Source organism: Panthera pardus, unplaced genomic scaffold (assembly GCF_024362965.1).
Source record: "Panthera pardus isolate Hobbes unplaced genomic scaffold, ASM2436296v1 HiC_scaffold_16, whole genome shotgun sequence".
Lineage (NCBI taxonomy): Eukaryota > Metazoa > Chordata > Mammalia > Carnivora > Felidae > Panthera > Panthera pardus.
This window is the reverse complement of record NW_026526721.1, coordinates 146,990,398-147,010,323: the sequence shown is the minus strand read 5'-3', so window position 1 is coordinate 147,010,323 and position 19,926 is coordinate 146,990,398. Positions and strand designations below refer to the sequence as shown.

At 48.1% G+C, this 19,926-nt stretch overlaps 1 protein-coding gene across 2 annotated transcripts in view; it reads right to left on the bottom strand.

Annotated features, from left to right (window-relative positions):
• Window positions 1–19,926, bottom strand: part of CMTM7 (CKLF like MARVEL transmembrane domain containing 7) — a 50,458-nt gene that overhangs the window by 13,712 nt on the left and 16,820 nt on the right. The gene's annotated exons all lie outside the window — the stretch shown is intronic.

Below are 19,926 nucleotides of genomic sequence, written 5' to 3'. Positions count from 1 at the left end.
TTTTCTCAAGCCCCTCATTTCTAGCGTCTGTCCAACTGCTCCGAAAAGATACGAAGGCTGGGAAAGACTCTGGCATGAAGAGAGTGCTCTGCTTGTCAAATCCAAACAGCGGTGTGCAGAGGGACCCTCGACATTTGCGTATTCCCCTTTGCTAATGAGCAACAGGAGTAATTTTCATTTTTTCGGTTCCTCTCTAGCCGGCCAGCCTTGGTAATAGAATGATTCATGCCTTGAGGCTGTTTTAAAGCTCCGAGGGGAGCTCTGCTTCACTCGGGACTATGCGTGATCTCGCCAGGGCTCTGCTGATTATCAGTCCCCATTTGCAGGCCTCCCGGTCTATGGGTGTCCCCACCTCGCGCTGACCCCTCCCGCACTGGGACGTTCAAGGCCTGCCTTAAAATGCAGCGAATTCAGGATTATGAGGCGTGATTCCTGGGTGAAGAGGCAATTTTGTGCTTAACTGAATGCAAAGATTAGAATAATTTGTACAACTCTTCATTTGTGACAGAGCCACCTCTTTCCCATGATGACACAGAGATGTGGGAGTTTCCCAGTGAACAAAAGGGGTCCGGGCAGGTCTTCCTCTATGAACTCCCAGGGCCGAGGACCTTCAGCAGGAAGGACATTATCATTCTACCGCAAACCATCGCAAACCTCTCTGCGGAACATGCTTGTAAAGTAAGACTTCCCGAACCCTGTTCAACTGGCCTAATGCCACCTACCTACTGTGTGCTCTTCTTCTGGGAATCCCAACTTTGGAAAATCACATTTAGACTCCAGATGGTATGTACTAATGCATACAACTAAAAGCTTCCTTTTTGCCCAATAATTCATGCATCCCTACTTTAAATGGCCAGCATCGCAGCTAATGCGCTCTAAAAAAAGAAAGAAAGAAAAGAAAGAAAGAAAGAAAGAAAGAAAGAAAGAAAGAAAGAAAGATCTGACACCAAACTTTTCAGAACTTTTCTAAGGCCAGCAGGTAACCTCTGCAAAATGATGGAGACCCCTGAATCCTCTAGACCGATACTCTGGGGGCAGCCAGAAAGGTGAAGCAGAAGAATGAGCAAGCAAGAGCATGGTGGAGAAAAGGCCCTGGGGTGCTCATTCTCCCCCACCCCAACCACGGCCCCCTCAGACCTCTTCTTGTTTCCAGCCAGAGAAGCAAATCAAACACCACAGCAGAATTGAGACAAACTGAAGTAGGAGTTCTGATTTCAGGGCTAAGGACGGCTGGGAGGCTTCTGGAAGGCAGACGTGATTCTGTGTAGAGTAACTTCAATGTGATACCGTCCAAAGGAGTAATTCGTGCTCTCCAGCTCCTCTGATAAAGGCTCGTCCTTTTATATCAAACTGCCATTGACAGTTGAAAATAAAATATCTAACACAAACATCCAGAGGTTTAAAAGTAATGTTGCAAGCACCCCCAACTGAAAGCCAGGGTCTCACAGACCAGCTGTGGCACTGTTCAGAATCCCCAGAATCATCTCAGATTAGAAACCACCCCTTTCTCCCCCAAACTGTGTCGTTTCTGACTCTATCAAAATGCTTACTAGAAAGAAGAGATGATTTTTGTGAAAGCAACAGAGGGTTTAAATTTCACACCTGGAACAGGCTGACATCACTTGAGAGAAATGAATGTCCCTCTCCTCCCCCCACCCCCGCCTCTCCCCCCCCCCCCCAACTCTGGAACTAAAACATCCTGGTCTTAACTCTACAGCAGGCGCCAGGCAGCCTCCTCAGGTTCTCAGTCTGGGTGGGTGTCCCTCAAGGGAGAAAAAGCATTTTGAAGTCTAAGATGGAACATTTCTGGAGAAGACTCAAGAGGCAGGCTTCGGGAGAAGCGTTCTTCTGAGCTGGGCAGCAGAAGCCTCCGGTGGTCTCGGGGGCCCTGCCACCTGCTGCCTACAGTCTGTGCTCTGGAACATTCCCTCAGGAGGCTTGGTCTTCCTGTGCTCCTGCCGGAGTCTGGTCTGCTGAACACGCCTGCATCTGGCTGAAGATGGCACCAGACACCTTATGTTTCGAGAACCTCGGGCTGGATGTGGGCAGGTCACCCAACCCCACCTTCTCGCAAGGGTTTTTATCCTGACCTTGGAATAATGTATCAGCCAGGAAGACAAGCAGGGGAGAGAGAAGTCGCTGATGAAAGCCAACATCAAAAGGTCTCAGACCCAATTCTAAGAGGCTTTTCTGGAAAAGCCCAGGAGATGAAAGCCAGGCTTGTTCAAAAAGTCAGAGATGGGGCGAGTCCGTGATCGCAAAGTGCGCAAATCTGCAAGGAGGCCCATTAATGACTCTGCTTGGCTGTGGGCCGGCAGAAGAGGGATTTGATATGTTTCTAACTTTGGCTGAATTCTGCCCTGGGGTGGGAGGAAATTTACCCCACCTCCCTGTTAAAGCCCCCCGGGGTCAGCACCACCAAACAGCCCTTGTGGAACCTCACTGACACCCACGTGCAAGAGAACCCTCGCCCGGCTTATTTCCTCTGCGTCCTCCTTTCACTCACCAATCTATCATCAGCCTTTTGGTTATAGGCTCCTTCCCACCCTCCCAAACCCCAGCACACAGTTTTGTTCTGTATCCAAAAATAAAAATGCCCTTGAAAACACAAGAGGCGAGGGGGAATAACCTAAAAAACGTTATGTCAGGGGTCGTCAGGTGCAGGCCGCTAGCATCCGGCTAATTAATGCACTAGTTTCTGAATCTAACCATGCAGCAAAATACCTACAGCTTATTAAAAACCAAATATGCTTGTCTGTGCTGGGACTATTTCTGGAAGGACACATAAGAAACTGGTAACAGTGGTTGCCTCTGGGGAGAACTGATCATTTAGTGGTTTTTTAAATTTGCTGTTTTCTTTTCTTGTATTATAAAAATCACACATTAAGCTGTAAAAAAGCTAATGACATGTCTTAGAGATCTTTAATGGCACATGTATAGACTTACCCTTTTCTTCCAACTGGCTGCGGATTTATTTGACCCAGTGTTTGTCAACCTCAGCACTACTGACATTTGGGGCTGGGTAATTTTTTGGTGGGGACTGTCCTGTAGCACGGTTAGCAGCATCCTGTCCCCCACCCACAAAATGCCAGGTGCTACTAAGCACCTCCCCAGGCACAATAACCAAAAATGTCTCCAGATGTTGGCAAAGATCCTGGGGGGCGGGGGGGGGGGCACCCCCTCTGGTCAGGAAGTACCACCTTACACAATCTTTTACTGATGGGCATTTGTCACATCCCCAGCTTTTTGCAAGTACACATCATCCTGCAAAAGAATATTCTTGGACAAGCTGCTTTCTGCATGTATGTACATTTCTGAAAGGTTCTCAGAAGTGAAATGATGAAGTGAAAGCATATTCACAGGCAAGATTTTGATATTTGCTGCCAAAATGCTATCCAAAAAAAAAAAAAAAAAGATGAGTTCCCCCGCATAGGGAGCCTTGCTCACATAGATTATTATCAGTATTTAAAAAGAAAGGAAATGATATTTTTTATTTAATCTTAATTTCCCTGATAACTAGTGGGCTGAATATCTTTTCATAAGTTTATTATAGATTTGATATTTATATTCTGAATATTAACCTATTGCCTGTTGCGGATACTGCACATATATTCTCTCAGCTGCCTTTAGTTTTTGTCTTTTCTATTACTGAGATTAAAATTTTTTATGCAGTCGAACTACACATTATTTTTTATAGCTTCTGGGTTTTGTGGGTTTTTTTTGAAATGCTTATTTATTTATTTTGAGAGAGAGTGAGTGGAAGAGGAGCAGAGAGAGGGAGGGAGACAGGATCCCAAGCAGGCTCCGCACTGTCAGCACAGAGCCCTAAGTGGGGCTCGAACTCACGAACCGCGAGATCATGACCCGAGCCGAAATCAAGAGTCGGATGCTCAACAAACTGAGCCAACCAGGCGCCCTGGGGTTGTGTCTTAAGCTCCACCTGCAGGTTCTGGTCCCAGTTTCTGCTGCTTCTCTGGGCACACTGGGCTCCCAGAGTGCCTCAAAGGCTGCCCCCCCTCAGGTGGGTCCCCAGTATTCTCTCTGACGGAACCTTTGTGATTGTACTAAACTTATTTGGTGTTTGGTTAGATGTGTATTTGCTTGTTGGTCACCTTGTTTACTACCCTTCTCCCAACTACTCTAGGGACTCTGCTGGTTTCACTCTTACTCTCTCCTCCTAGCAGAGTGCCCTGCACATAATAGGTAGGGAATTCAACACCGAGTGAATGGATGGTTTCTGGGGTCATCCTGCCATCCTCTGTGCCAGCTCTGTGCCACTCTATTGCATTAAACAAAAACAAAAAACCACGTCTCCCTCCCTTACTGGGCTCAAGCGCTTTGAGAAGAGAATCGCGCTTTTTTGTTAAACTTCACTTCGGGACCTAGCACAAAGGACTTTTGGAGGCTGCTAACACCTGTCAAAGTTGGCTGATGGACTCATTAACTGCCCCAGGAGGTCTGGCATCCAGGATCTCCAGGGCATTGGTGAGTATGGTTTGTGAAGGAGCCAGAACATTCTCAGCGTGTTATTGAGGCCAGGCCATGCTCCCCTGTCCCTAATCAGTTTTGCACCACAGAGCCCGGACGGCAATCTGGGCAACATCACGTCACCCACGTCACCACCGCTCTTGGCTAGCAAAGGTCATCAGGTCACATTCAGACTACGGAGACGGAACGCTCAACTTGTCAAAAACATCATTATATCAGAAAGGATCAGAAGCACCACTGACACTTATTATGTAGCAAACTTGGTGGTTTGGTCCTTACATTGAACCAAACTGAAATGGCAATTTTTTTTTTTGTAAGTAGTAGTTTCTCTAGTTTGTTTCTCTTTCAGTATCCGACTCGATTTCCTAGTCTCTGTTGTGGCTGATTCAATTTCACGAACGAAAGCAACGTCCTCTGCCGCTTGCTCCCACCATGACCGGGGGAGGGGAGGACACGCGGCTTTGCGTATGTGCGGGCAGTAGGCGGCCACCTCCCCCGAGAAGTGGGTCAGCAGAGGGGACCAAGGGCAACTGAGACAACGTGGAGATGCCACAGGGAATAGGGGATTCAACCACAAAGGGAAAGGCCTATTGGCACGGCTCCTCGTGAGCCAAGGAAGCCGAGGTACAGAGACGGGAAGCACTCGGCACCAATCGCCCCCGCTCACATGTCTGAGCCGGGCATGGACACAGGCTGGCCCGCTGCAGCACGCTCCCCGGCGTCCTGTTGCCATGGCAGTGATGGCTGGAGCCCTGGAGCCCAAAAGCCACGTCTCCCAAGGACATCCCAGCCTGAACACTGGCTACTGAATGTCTGTCGGCAAAGCGAACGGGGAGAGAGAGGAATGGGCAGGGTGGGTCTTTTTGTTCCAATTTACTCTCCTTTCTCCAATTAATTCTCCAATTGAATTGATGACAATTCAAAAACCATTTTCTGCCTACTTTGTGCTAGGGACTAGCGACAATCATCAGCGGAACAGACACAGTCCTTGCCCTCCTGGAGCTCACGGTCTAAAGGAAGAGATCAACACCCACGTCCACATGCTCACAAATTCTTCACCATAAACTGAGATAAGCTAAGAAGGAAAGAATGCACAGGGTTTTCCAAAGATCGCAAGAAATTTAGAAGAACTTGATGTAGCTTGAAGGGTCTGGAGTTCACTCCCACGGAAACCGCCGAGGGGCGAAGGGAGCACTGGCAGAGGCAGGCCACGCTAACTCCTGTCACCCCGGCAGCAGCGCCCCCAACAAACACGGCCAGGCAGCACTGTGCCCCATTCACACATCTGAGGACGGGGAGGACCAGGGGTGGGTCACTTGCCACGGATGGTCGATGGTGGGGCCAGAGCACAAACCCAGACTCCCAAGACTCTGTGAGTGTGTTCCAGGGGGACGGGCTGCCATGTCTCAGAGGCTTCAGCTTGGACCCAACCCACCCAGGGTCATCACGTCTGTTCCCAAGTCAGCAAGCAGGAGTCCTCCTGCAGAGACGTCTGAGAAGGTGGTGACCGGAGGGGCTACAAAGAACGAGCCCCCTCCATGGAGGGGAGGCATCGCCCACCTTTCTTCCTCTCAGGTTTCTTTAAGGAACTTTCTCAACGTTTGCTCTGGAGAAATCTGAACTGCATTCCTGCTCAGCAGCTGGCCCTCAGTGAGACCAGTTCGAGCGGTGGCACCAACGGAGGAGGGACAGTTGGGACAAATCCCCGGAGCTTTTGGGGGAGAGGGGAGGGATACAGGGGATGGTACCCAATGAAAGGACACGGGGCTTGGCCAGCAGGTTGAATCCAGTCCCCACAGCCACCTCTTCTCTGTTTCACATGTGGTTTTCTTTCTGCCGTGTCTTCTCTGTCACCGTCGCTGATAGCACACTGCCCTCCTTGACCTGCTCTACAAATGACAGGTACTACCCTTTCTGAGTGCTTACTCTTCCTCTCTCCGGGCACTGAGCTAAGGACTCTTCAATTTTTAAACAAGTTTACCCTCACGACAGTCCCGGTACTGTTATCACTGTCCTTTCACGAGGAAACCTGAAGCACAGAGAGGTTAAGCAACTTGTTCAAAGTCACACAGTCAGGCGGAGGAACCAGCTGGGCCCCTGGCATGGCCCTGAGGTCTAACCACTGCACTGCTCTGCCTACAGGGCCTGTTCCTCTTCACAGCCCCCTCTCCCAGGTTTTGGACTCTGTTTTCAGCAAGGACTTGAATCCTTTGTCCTGACCCCCTGGGAGCAAGCACCGAACGTTGCCTGGGACTCTGCATGATGGAAGGGAAGCCCTGCTCTGCCTCAGCTTCCCTCATGCTGGAAGCAGGGCTCTGGGGCTCCAACTCAGAAATGGCCTGTAAGGAATGGGATTCATGTCAAGCCTCCTGCTTAAACCAAAGATACTCAAAGGTATAATCAACACTGTTCATTACAGAAAATCAATTCATGCAAGTATCTATTTAAGAAAATAAAAATCAGGGGCTCCTGGGTGGCTCAGTCGGTCGAGTGTCCGACTTCGGCTCAGGTCATGACTTCATGGTTCATGAGTTCGAGCCCCGCATCGGGCCCTGTGCTGACAGTGTGGGGCCTGGAACCTGCTTTGGATTCTGTGTCTCCTCCCTCTCTCTCTGCCCCCTCCCCCGCTCATGCTCTGTCTCCCTCTCTCTCAAAAGTGAATAAACATTAAAAAAATTTTTTTAAAAAGAAAAGAACAATCACCTATCCTGCTTCTCAGGGATAACCACCACCCCTGGCATTTTGGAGGATTTCTTTCCACCTATGTGTGTTTAAAGCATATATGTATTATTTTTCCTTTTCAAAGATTGGCTCATACTGCATATATAGTTTTATATTCTGCTTCTAAAAAGGTAATTATTTTATCATTTGTAGATGCTACTTATTCAGTTATTCTGCTTCAGAGACCTTATCACTGCCCAGCAGTTTATTTTACCTGTTTATTATTATTATTATTATTATTATTATTATTATTATTATTGTCTGTCATCTCTGAATGTAAGCCCCATGATGATGGGGATTTTAATCTGTTTTGTTCACTGTTATTTCCCCAGTGCCAGGAACCCTGAATGGTACACGTGTTGTCCGTGGATATTTGGTAAATACGTGAATGAATACATGACTGAATGCAATTTGATGTCCGTTTCCTGAGACCTATGTTCCAGGCACTGTGCTGGGCCGCATTCTCGCTCACTCATGCCCGGGAGGGGAGTGAGATGGATGGGGGAGGAAGGTAAAAGCATCACTCTGGAGAGGCCCCACTTTTACATGTGGGGTGAGACATGTAGGACTCACTTTTATCCTGTGCATCCTAAAACGAGTAGGCGCTTTAAACCCAGAAGCCAGGGCCCATCAGGAAACTGTGTGAATTACAACCTGCATGCACATGTCCAGATGTAGACCGTGCCACAGCAAAGCTTTAGTTTGAGACAAGCTGACTATTAAGCTCATATCCCAGCCAAGACTGCCTCTGCCCGCTGTACGCCTACTTGTGAGTACACAGGCAGGGACCCGGACTCAGCCCCTGCTGCATCCCCAGTGCCCAGCCCCAGTGCACTGGCCTTGAATGGTAAACGCAGACCTGAGCTTGGGGTTAGGCTGGATTCTCAACAGCAACCTTCGGGTAAAAATGGCTGGCAGGCTGGGGGCAGCTTCTTTTCTGTAATCATTTCCCCCTCAGGCTCTCCAGGGTTTATAGAAAGGCAGCACTGAATGCAGGGCTTTGCTCTTAGGCATAAGCAGAAGAGAGGCTGCCCGAGCAGATGCCAACATGGCGAGCGAATGGGATGCCCAGCAATTTAGACACAGACTGAAATATTGAGGGGTGAGACGAAACACAGGAGAAGATCTGCTCTACAATAATATGGGAGCAAATGGGCTCTGTGCTGACAGCTCAGAGCCTAGGGCCTGTTTCAGATTCTGTGTCTCCCTCTCTGTCTCTGCCCCTCCCCCACTTGTGCTCTGTCTCTCTCTCTCAAAAACAAACACTTTTTTTAAAAAAAGGAGGGGGGCGGAACTCAAGGCAAAGGCAGGTGCTCCAGGGGAGCCGGACTTGAGGCTACAGTGAGTAAGCCACCCACTCAGGTCACCTCAGGTGACAGCGTTTGTCGTGAGGGCACGGGGAGCCGCCTCAGCCCCTCTCAGACAAGCCTGGGGACGCGCTGGTGGGCCTTTCTCCTTGCTCAAGGTACAGCCTACAAGTGGGAACCCTTCTCTCCACCTCTCTTATCACACTCTCCACAGGGAACACCCCCATTCACCAGTCACCTCCCAGAACCAGGCCCCTGCACAGGCCCAGCATCTCCCTATGTCCCGCGGACAATGTGGTCTTTCTTTGCTGCAGCCAGCTGGATCCAGGGTCAGGTGCCCAACAGAATTTTCCATGATGATGGAAATGTTGTCTCTACCTGTGCTGCGCAATACGACAGGCAACGGCAAGAGCGGAACACTTGGAATGTAGCAGACGTGACTGAGGAATTGAATGTTTAACGTCATTGATTTAAATTTAAATAGCCGCGTGTGGCTAGTGGCTACCGTGTCATACAGTTCTAGACGGCCCACGAAGCATTCTCTGCCCTTCTGTTCCCTGGACTGAAGGGGCCTCTCCCTCCACCAACACTTCACTCCCATCCCTTTTCTGGCCTCTGCCATTATCCCCGTCCAGGTCCCATGCCCCCGAGAAGAAGAAACCTCTTTGTAGATCCAGGCAGGGTCTGGGCCTCCCTGGATCCCACAAAGCAGCCATTCAGTGAAAGAACTCACTCACCAGTGCTTGTCCTAGTCAGCTGGACCAGGCCTTTGCCCCTCCTTGGATTAAGTATCAGGCTTCTAGGAATGGCTGTTCGTATAGTCCAAAGAGGTTGGTGACCTTCCACAGATAGGAAGAGAGTGGATGCTCCAGCCATCAGATCTGTTCTATAGAAATCCAGTTATATTTCTGAAAGGCAGCTTGCCTTTGGTCCAACCGCCTCAGCTCAGTGGCTGGTGCCACGTCCCAGCTGCGTGGCTTCACTTTTCTACGCCTCAATTTCTTCATCTTTCTTCATTCTTACAAGTGTACCTTATAAGGATGTTGTGAGGGCAAAATGCATTAACACATGTGCAGCTCTGTGCTTGACCCAAAAGAAGGATGTAACAAACAGTGAACACAATGCGTTTCTGTAATTCTAATTTGTAAGCCCCCCCTCCCCAGCGCCCTCCCTCAAGCACAGAGGCCTTGATGCTGCTGAGATTGGAATGTAATTTACATAAGATTAGTGTGTAATCGGGGCGCCTGGGTGGCTCAGTCAGTTAAGCATCTGACTTCGGCTCAGGTCATGATCTCACGGTCCCCGTGAGTTCGAGCCCCACGTCGGGCTCTGTGCTGACAGCTCAGAGCCTGGAGCCTGCTTCAGATTCTGTGTCTCCCTCTCTCTCTCTCTGCCCCCTCCCCTGTTCATAATCTGTCTCTCTCTGTCTCAAAAATAAAAAAAACATTAAAAAAAAAAGATTAGTATGTAATCTAACCTCCCCCCCAGCCCCTCCATTCCAAAATCAGTGGTGAGTCTTACAGTCAATAAAGTCTTAGAATCAAGGCAACCCAACATATTAATTCAGAAATGGGAAAACATAGAAAATATATTAAATGCTCTTTTTTTTTTCTTTTTTTTAAGATGGTAAATCCTAGAAAACTGGATAAAATCAGATGGGTAAAACCTCCGTGTGTAGCCATGGTCTTACAGGCAGAAGGAGCTAGTGTTTCCCAGAGGTTCCCTGATGAGGTGATTAACAAAATAAAAGAGTATGACTGCCAAAGAATCTTCTCCAGGACTGGTGGGAGCAGGACGGGCTTAACAGCCCCTGCTGGGACATGAGCGTTTTTTTTTTTTTTTTTTTTTTGAAGTTACTGAAATAATACTGGTATGATCACTATTTCTGCACATGGCTAGTTTCCTTAGGCGTGGGGGTAAGTTCTATTATTACCCCCATTCCACAGATGAGGAAACTGAGGCATCTGGAGACATGTGGAAAGATTTTATGACTATTTGTCATAGAGCAAAAGCTAACTCCTACATCTGGTTTTAGAGTTTCCCTGGTTTCCCAGTTAGACAAGCCTTTTTTTTTTTTTTTTTTTTTTTAATGTTTATTTCTGAGAGAGAGAGAGAGGGAGAGAGAGAGAAAATGATCGGGGCAGGGGCAGAGATAGAGGGAGACACAGATTCCGAAGGAGGCTCCAGGTTCTGAGCCATCAGCACAGAGCCTGACGCGGGGCTAGAACTCACAGACCACAAGATCATGATGTGAGCCGAAGTCGTATGCTTAACCAACTAAGCCACTGAGGCGCCCCAAGCCTAGTTTTTATTTATTTATTTATTTATTTAATTTTTTTTTTTTTAACGTTTATTTATTTTTGAGACAGAGAGAGACAGAGCATGAATGGGGGAGGGTCAGAGGGAGGGAGACACAGAATCTGAAACAGGCTCCGGGCTCTGAGCTGTCAGCACAGGGGCCCGATGCGGGGCTCGAACTCACAGACCTCGAGATCGTGACCTGAGCCGAAGTCGGCGCTCAACCGACTGAGCCACCCAGGCGCCCCAAGCCTAGTTTTTAAAGTGGAAAGAAGAATCAAGTTATTTATTCAGTGATTATTTATTAAGGATCAACCTTGTAGCAGCCTTGTGCTCAGCACAAGGGATACAAGGCTACATTGCTTTCCACTTTGCCAAAGACGATCCCAAGGAAACCGTGATGCAGGGGAACTACTCCGTAATTTGGAGGCTATCCTGGGGAAGTAAATATTTGGAGAAGCTGTGGGGCCAGTCCCAGCAGGAAGCCTGGCATCCAGCCCTGGGCTCCTGCCAGAAGTGAGTGCCTGCTGAATTTGAGAATGTGGGTGTGGGAGGCCTTGATTAAAAACAGAGGCAGCGTAATGCCAAAAAAGTGCCAGCCTGGGGAAGAAGAAATTAGTCTGGGATAAAATATGACAAAGCAAGTATACAAGAACCATTAAGGGATTGTAAGCATGTGTCGCTGATGGAAAACCACAGTTGTTAAGGATGTATGATCATCATACGGTACCCAGTGAGGAGTGGAGAAGGAAGTCTTGAGTGTTGGCCAAAGGCTGGTGCCCAATTAGAATAAGTAGAGCTGAGTGGGAGCAATAAAGCATGGTCAGCAACTTCTCACTCAGCAAACACAATTACCAGCGGGCCAGTTAACCGCTCTGCGCCTCAGTTTCCTCATCTTTGCAAGGGGGATAATTAAACCTACCACACAGTGTTGATACGAGGATTAACTGAGCCGATTTGCGCCAAAACATTTAGAACAGCCTGGAACGTCTCTAGTAAACATTCATGAATGCTAGGTATTAAAAAAGTTCTTTTGGGGGTTTGTTGGGAAGAATAAATGGGATGTTTGAGAAGTTCTTAGCACACAGTGGCTCTTGAACAGTGACTGTCGGGGCGCCTGGGTGGCTCAGTCGGTTGAGCGTCCAACTTCGGCTCAGGTCATGATCTCACGGTCTGGTCCGTGAGTTCGAGCCCCACATTAAGCTCTGTGCTGACAGCTCAGAGCCTGGAGCCTGTTTCAGATTCTGTGTCTCCTTCTCTCTCTGACCCTCCCTCATTCATGCTCTGTCTCTCTCTGTCTCAAAAATAAATAAACGTTAAAAAAATTTAAAAATAAATAAATAAATAAATAAATAAATAGTGACTGTCCTAAGTGCAGTGTGCTGTCACCAGGTGATGAGAACAATGTTAAGGACAGCTTAGACACAGGCCCTGTCCTAAAGGAGAAGGAGCCTCAGACCCAGACACAAGTACTGTAAAGGAGAACGAGCTAAATGCCACCAGGGAGGTGCGATTTATAAGGAAGGTCCTTGGAAAGGCAGGTGAGGCATGGCCTCTGCAGGGGCAGTCATGGCCTTAGTGAGGACTCTGTGGGAGACCGGATTTGAATATACAGAGAAGAGAAAATGGGGGCTTCCAAGCAGAGGAAGCATGACAAAGGAAGGCCTCGGGGTGCAAAAGCCCAGGGCATATTTGGGACTAGGCGACTTGTCCATTTTGGGCAAACCCCACATGTGTGTTAAGGGGCGTGGAGTGGGCATCAGATTCCAGGCTGAGAGAGTAGTTATTATGGACGGACAATGGGGAGCCAGTGAAGGTTACTGAGCAGAGAAGAACCACAGGCAGAAGTGGATTTCTGGAAAACGAATCCAATCACAGCATGCCGGAGATGGGGGAGAAGAGACTCAGGACTAGACTCGGCACCAGCCAGAGGGGACAGGTGGGCGAGGAGGTGGCCTCCGATGCACCAGACTGCATGATGATATGGGGAGCAGGCCCCCCTCCAACCACCAGGTCCCCGCAGCTGGTGAGTTCCAACAGGAAACTCCCCATGCTGGCGCTTGCTGGCTCGGTAGGGAGGTGGCCGCCTCAGATTCCTCAGCCTGCTGACAAAATGCTGGAAAGGAGCTGGCAATCCATCTGTCCAAACACCTCCCCACGCGAAACCACAGATTAAAGGAAAGTATGCCAGGCCTCCCCGCTTCTGCAGGCCATTAGCTATCCCCTCTCCTGCTCTCTGACCCAGTTCTGGAGAACGGCCTCCCAGAGAGGACCTCTCCTGCCTGCCCTCTGGCTGTCTGTGCTTCTGGAGAGCAGAAAGCCTGCCCATGGTGAACCTCCCGCTTCAAACAGGCAAAAGTGTGTGTGTGTGTGGGGGAACACCTCACCCTTTCTTCCTCCCTCCTCTGGCTACCTTGTCCCCAGTTCAAAGGCTCGGTTAGGGCGCCCTACGACCTGCGACCCCAGGTTCAGAAGGCAGGTGTCAGGCAGGCCCTCCTCAGGGGTCTGCATTCTCCTTTGATCTCTCACTTCTGAGTCATCTCAGAGCCAGGCGAAAACACAGACCTCCCTTCAGAAAGCCCTCCGCCCCCTTGGCCTTCCCTTATTAAAAATAACCTCGGAAGGCTGAAACCCAGCCGCTCCCTGCGTTTCCCCTTCCTTACCCGACCCTGAGTCCTCTGTGCTGCCGCAAAAGCCACCTGGTGGTAAGACAAAGAGGGCCTTTCAGTCTCCACCAAGAGGCCCTGCTCCTGTCCCTGTCTGGGTGCCTTTGGAGGAAGCAGACAGTGTGTGTCCTAAACAAAGCCTCCCCTCCTGCACCTGCCAATGGGGAACTAGACCACTCGGATACATCCAACACAAACACACTGCCTTCCAAGGGCACTACTGGTGGCAGGGCATTTAGGATCTCAGGAAGGTGAGGCAAACCAACTTGAATCTAGCTATGGGCTTGAATCTTCTTCCTAAATCCCGTTTCTGAAAGGAGTTTCTGGGCAGAAGTGAGAAACATGCAAAGCCAAAGAGAACAGCAATCACAGAAAGGAGAAAGAGAGACAAGGATTCAGAGAAACCCACATCAGACTATTAGTATGTGAATGTCTCAGAGGGATGGACTGAAAGTGGGTTGGGTCATGAGTAAGCTTAAGGATAAATTCTTTCTAGGCTATCAAAAACCCTCAACAAAATATCAGCATAGCAAATCCAACAATATATAAAAATATGCAGGTGCACAACAAGTAACTAAAGTTTATTCCAGGAGGCATGGTGGGTTCAACATTGGAAAATCAATGTAGATACCGTATTAACAGACCAAAAGAAGAAAAACCAGGTATGTGTATCAGCTGATGCTGAAAAAGCACTTGACAAAATTCAATACCCATTCATGATAAAAACTTCCAGCAAACTAGGATAGCAGGGTAATTCCTTAACCTGATAAAGGGCATGCACGTAAAAATCTACAGCTAATCTAAGACTCAGTGGTGACAGACTGTATGCTTTCCCCCTAAGGAACAAGGGAAGGTTATCACCTCTCACCAATCCTATTCAGCATATTGCTGGAAGCTGCAATAAGGTAAGAAAAAGAAATGAAAGACTGAAAAGGAAGAAATAAAACTTTTTTTTAAAGTATTTATTTGAGAGATAGAGAGAGAGAGAGACAGCGCACGTGACCATGAGCGTGAGCAGGGAAGGGGCAGAGATAGAGGGAAAGAGAATCCCAAGCAGGCTCTGTGCTAAGAGCCCCCCACGCAGGGCTCGAACCCCCAAACCAGGAGACCATGACCTGAGCCTAAATCAAGAGTTGGGAGCTGAACCAACTGAGCCACCCAGACACCCTGAAACTTTATTTGTAAACAACAGGGTACCGGTGTAGAAAAAATCTCCATAAAAAGATCTAAGAGCTAATCAATGAGTTTAGCATTATCAGAGGTTGCAAGCTCAATATACAAAAATCAATATATTAACAACAAACCATTGAAATCAAACGTTAAAAACACATAGGACTATTTACAGTAGCATCAAAAAAGAAAAAAGGAAATATTTATTAGGTAAATATATAACTTTAGAATATGCTGAAAACTACAAAACACTGATAAAAGAGGGGCGCCTGGCTGGCTCAGTCGGATGAGCATCGAACTTTGGCTCAGGTCATGATCTCACAGTGAGTTCAAGCCCTGTTGTCGGGCTCTGTGCTGACAGCTCAGAGCCTGGGGCCTGCTTTGGATTCTGAGTCTCCCTCTCTCTCTGCCCCTTCCCCACTCTACTCTGTCTCTGTCTCTCTCTTGAAAAGAAACATTAACATTTTTTTAAAAAATACTGATCAAAGAAATCAGAGAAGACTTACATAAATGGAGAGGTATAACATGTTCATGGACTGGAAGGTGCAACATTACTGACATGCCAATTCTCCCCACGTTGATCTACAGACTCAACGAAATGCCAACCAAATCCCAGCAGGCTTCACAGGTACGTACTGATGAGCTGTACATGGTAAGGCAAAGGGGTTACAAGGTGGGGAGAAGGACCGACTACAAAGGAATGGCACAGGGGCATCTGGGGGGATGATGGGACTGTCCTCTATCTCGCTGTGGTGATGGCAGCACATATTCTGTGAATATACTTAAAAACCACTGCACCTTTCATATGGCTGGAGATGGTGCGGCCAGACCGCACAGTGGGAGGCTGCTGGGGATGAGAAAAAAGTCAGAGGCCCCAGCCCTCACTATGCTTTGCAAAGACCTCACTGCGGCATTTCCACAGTGGTTTCTCAGAACTCTGACTTTTCTCTGCCCTGGAATCTTATTGATAACAGAAAAACCGTCCAGAAACGCCCCTGCTACAGGAATGACACAGCCCCCAACACTCACAGCTCACCCACGCCAGTGCCCAGGCGATTTTGGACTGGCCCAGTGATTCGCATTCTGACCCAGCACACATGTCCGTATACATAACAACTAGAACAACGGGGATCTTGAACATTGTCCTCCTACTGCACAGGAGAGAAATTTGAGACCAAGAAAAGAAACGTGATTTACCTAGGGCTACTCAGTTGATAGTGGCAAAGGCAAGGGCCAAGCCTATGCCCTTTCTTCATCGCTCTGACACCTCTCTGCCGGGTCAAAAATACGAGCCTGGCACATAGCACATGCTCTATGCTGGATAGCTAAGTGCAAAATAAAACTTTTGCATACTCTGAATGGGGGTGAGTAAGTTCTCTCCACATGCTGACACTGACCTGTGCCAATCTAACTTTCCTATCAAAAGGACCAGCACAGACCCCTAGAAATAAGATGGGGACAGGCAAAGGGGAAAAAGAGGATGAAGGCCTTGTAGAAAATAGGACTATTATAAGTATGAAGAACAGATCCCATTGATTTCTGGGGAAAGGATTAAAGATCTCACTAGGACACCAAGAAGAGGTAGCAGAATAATAACTAACATTTCCTCAGAGCTCAAATACTTCATACAGGATCTGCACAGTAACCTGGGGAGCAGGTAATACCACCATCCCCATTTTGTAGATGAGGAAACTGAGGCACAAAGAGGTTAGGTGACTTACCCAAGATCTCACTCCCACAGTGGGAATTTTACTAGCTGTGTGACCTGGGACAGCTACATAACCTTCCAGAACCTCAGACTTCCCATTTGGAAAGTGGAGATGAAAGACAGTACCCCACTTAGAGGTAATACCAAAAAAAAAAAACAAAAACAAAACACTGAGCACAGCACCGGGGCAAATTACATGCTCTACATATACTGAGGGGAAAAGAAAACACTCATGTGGTCCATGGAACAATTCTATTACGGTAAACCGTCTGCGGGCCTTATATCGCTACATTCTTGGGTTATCATTGCTTCTTCCTTCACTGACTTTCCCGGAAAGAGTCTTTTTCTGTGCATGAATTAGAAGCTAAGTAGAAACCACTGCTTCATCAGCCTCCCTTTTCTTCCCAGTGGAGAGGGCTCTTTCAGCCCTGCTTGGCCTGTATTTTTCTTCACCTCTCTCCCTGGCCCCAAGGAACAGAGATTGACATTGACTTACAGTGGACATCTGTTCAGGGGCAGATGGCCTGTGTGATTTGAATATTTATTGTCTCAGTAATTTGTACTTTACATCTTCCGAAAGTAAGAAGGCAGCCTTAGTAAGAAATGCCAAATACACAGGGAGGAGCAGAGATCTGCACCAGATAGGAACTGTGAACACAGGGTTGAAGTACCATTACCAAGAGCAACAAGTAAGTACACACTTTCAAAGTCGATGCAAAGTTAAGAATAAAAATTGAACCAAGAAAGCTTAGGTTGGTCATTAGGATTGAGGGGGTGGAGAGAGCTCCCTGGAAATAAACTCTGAAATGTGTCCCCTGCCCAAACTGGCAATTGTGGGGCAGACACTGAGGAGAGAAGAAAATAAATTATTACGTGTTACAGAACCCCATGCTACGACTTCTAATATATACTGTTAAATTATGACAGCAAGGTGAAAAGCATCAAAATAACAAGGTGCCCACATTATAATGGAGGGATCAGGATGACATCAGCTAAGCCCACTCATCAATCTTAGTGCCATGAAAACAGAGCTAACCAGACATCATGCACCTCCTGATGGAAATACACATCACCACCCATGATGTGGCCTTGCAACAAACAAACAAGTCGAAATCTGATGAACCTCTGTATCTAATTGACAATTTGTAGAAAATACGGAGGACTGGAGAACTTGTTAACGACACCATAGGGATGCATTCAGACACATCTACTCAGTAGGCATGAACCACAGGAATGAATGACTAGATTTTTATTCAAGTAATAAATTGTAAGGAAAAAGAAGGAGGGGGAGGAATGCACAGATGAAAAGGGCGCCTGGGTGGCTCAGTCAGTTAAGCATTAAAAAACATTAAAAAAAAAGAAACTTGAGAGACACATAAATGAAGTAAAATGTGTAGTTTTTGTTTGTATCCTGATTTGAACAAACCAACTGTTTAAACACACACACACACACACACACACACACACACACACCTTGTAATTTCAAGGAGAGAGAGAGATAGAGAATCACTTTGATTTCAGCCGCAAACTTCGTGTATACACTCAGGCAAGGACCGAACAGATCATGTTTGGAACTTGTGTGACGGTGGGGCCGTGGGTCAATTCTGTTTTTTTCATACCTTTTTTTAGATCTAACTATATTAATGTTGCTCTGAGCATATATAGGTGATAACATAAAACGTCAAAAATAAAATGCTAGATCTATAAAATATCTTCAATGCAAGATGCAGGTAAAACATAAATTAACAGGCTCATTGCACCATTAACTCCTCTGGCAGTTTCTAGGAGACAGAGGACAACGAGGGATTAGTTGTCAAAGCCTAACAGAACCACAACTAACTTCCTTCTATGGCTGGCAGCAATTCCACATCCCAGCACTACCGAAAAGCCCATTTTGTGAACTGACCAGGAAGCTTTCCAACCCTCTGCCCTCTCTCTCAACTCTGGGCCTCTGCAAAGGCTGTTCCTTCCTCCAGCAACTCTCCCGCCTTTTCCTCCTGCCTTGCCCATTCCCACGCTCAGGTCTCAGCCTGGAGGTTCCTCCCCTAGGAATGTCTGTCTGCAGACAAGGGAGGATCCCTGCCTGTGATCTGTGCGGACACTAACCAGACTTCGGATTCAAAGGTGCTCTTCCTTGCACATTTTTGCTTCCCTCTGGTCAGGGGAGTAACTTACCAATGCTGTCGGCCAGACCAGGGAGCGGTTACCGCGTCACAATGTGCCAAAGTCAAACCTCGCGGAAGCGTGTCAGGCACGCGGAGCATCATTGCCAAAGTGGGAGGAGGCAAAAGCCAGCGTATGAGCCCAGCGCCGATGGCTTTTACTTCTTTTATGGACTCTTCCAAGGAATGCTGCATTGCTCACATCCTTGATGGCATGAAAGATGACAGGGTGTATAAAAGTACTTTAAAAAAAAAAATTCAGAAGAGAAGGACTCTGACTGTAAAGAAGTCGTAGGAATATCTTAGGCAATTTATTTTCCTTCCTCAAGTTTTCTTTTTATACAGCCCCAAGAGCATGTAAAATCTCAACGAAGTTTTAAAGAGCTCTTCTAACGAGCATACAATAAAAATTCTACGTAAGAGATCTGTGTCATCACGTAATTAACATTTTTCTTTCTTAGCAGTGCCTAAAACAACGGTGCCTTAGAAGTGACGAAGCACGAGGCTTGTTCAAGGTCCACATTTTCTGCCGATGGGGGAGGGGCTGGCCTGCCTCGTTCATCGCCGGAGCCTCGGCCACTGGCAAGGGGCTGGGACGGAACAGGCGCTAAACATCTGCTGAGGTGACCTGAAGCAGGGCCTCTGCCAGGCAAAGGGGCCGTGACCAGAACCACACCAAGGGTTAGCACCTGAGCCATAAACAGACATCCCAAAGTGGGCCTGCCCTGTCTGGCCTTGGATTCCTTTCACCTTGAATCCGAAACAGTAATGCCCCTGTTCTGTGCTTCCTGGTGTTAAATTAGGAGCCCTGTCCTGACAGCCTGACAAACTGAGACACTTCTCTCATCCCGTGGCTTGTCTCCGATTTGCTTTGGCATAGGAACCCGCTGTTTTGACTGTGTGGGTCCGTGGAAACCTGTCAACTCAACTACGTCAAAACGAAAGGTGCTTTCACACTGGTGGCCAGGACAGCGGCTGTAACTTTACCAGCAACTCCAGGTGGGCATCCCAGCCTCTCCTTGCGAGGGTCCCACCTGCATCTTCCTCGGCCTCTCCTCCCTCGGGAGGGAGACCCCCCCTCCCACCCGCCCTGCGCCTTTCTGGCCTGCAGGCCTGAAGTTAATGCCCCAGGCACCCCGGTGCCTCCAGGCTTGGCAAAGGGGCCCTCCCACACCGGGCCCGCACCCCACCCCTCAGCAGGCACTTTCCCACGTAGCATCACATCTTCTGAGGAGGATCCAAGTCTCCAGCATTTCATCCAGGCTTTAAATGTTTATTTTTGAGAGAGAAAGAGAGAGAGAGAGAGAGAGCAAGTGGGAGAGGGACAGGGCAGGGGGCAGGGGGGACAGAAGATCTGAAGTGCTGACAGCACAGAGCCTGATGTGGGGCTGGAACTCAAGAGCCGT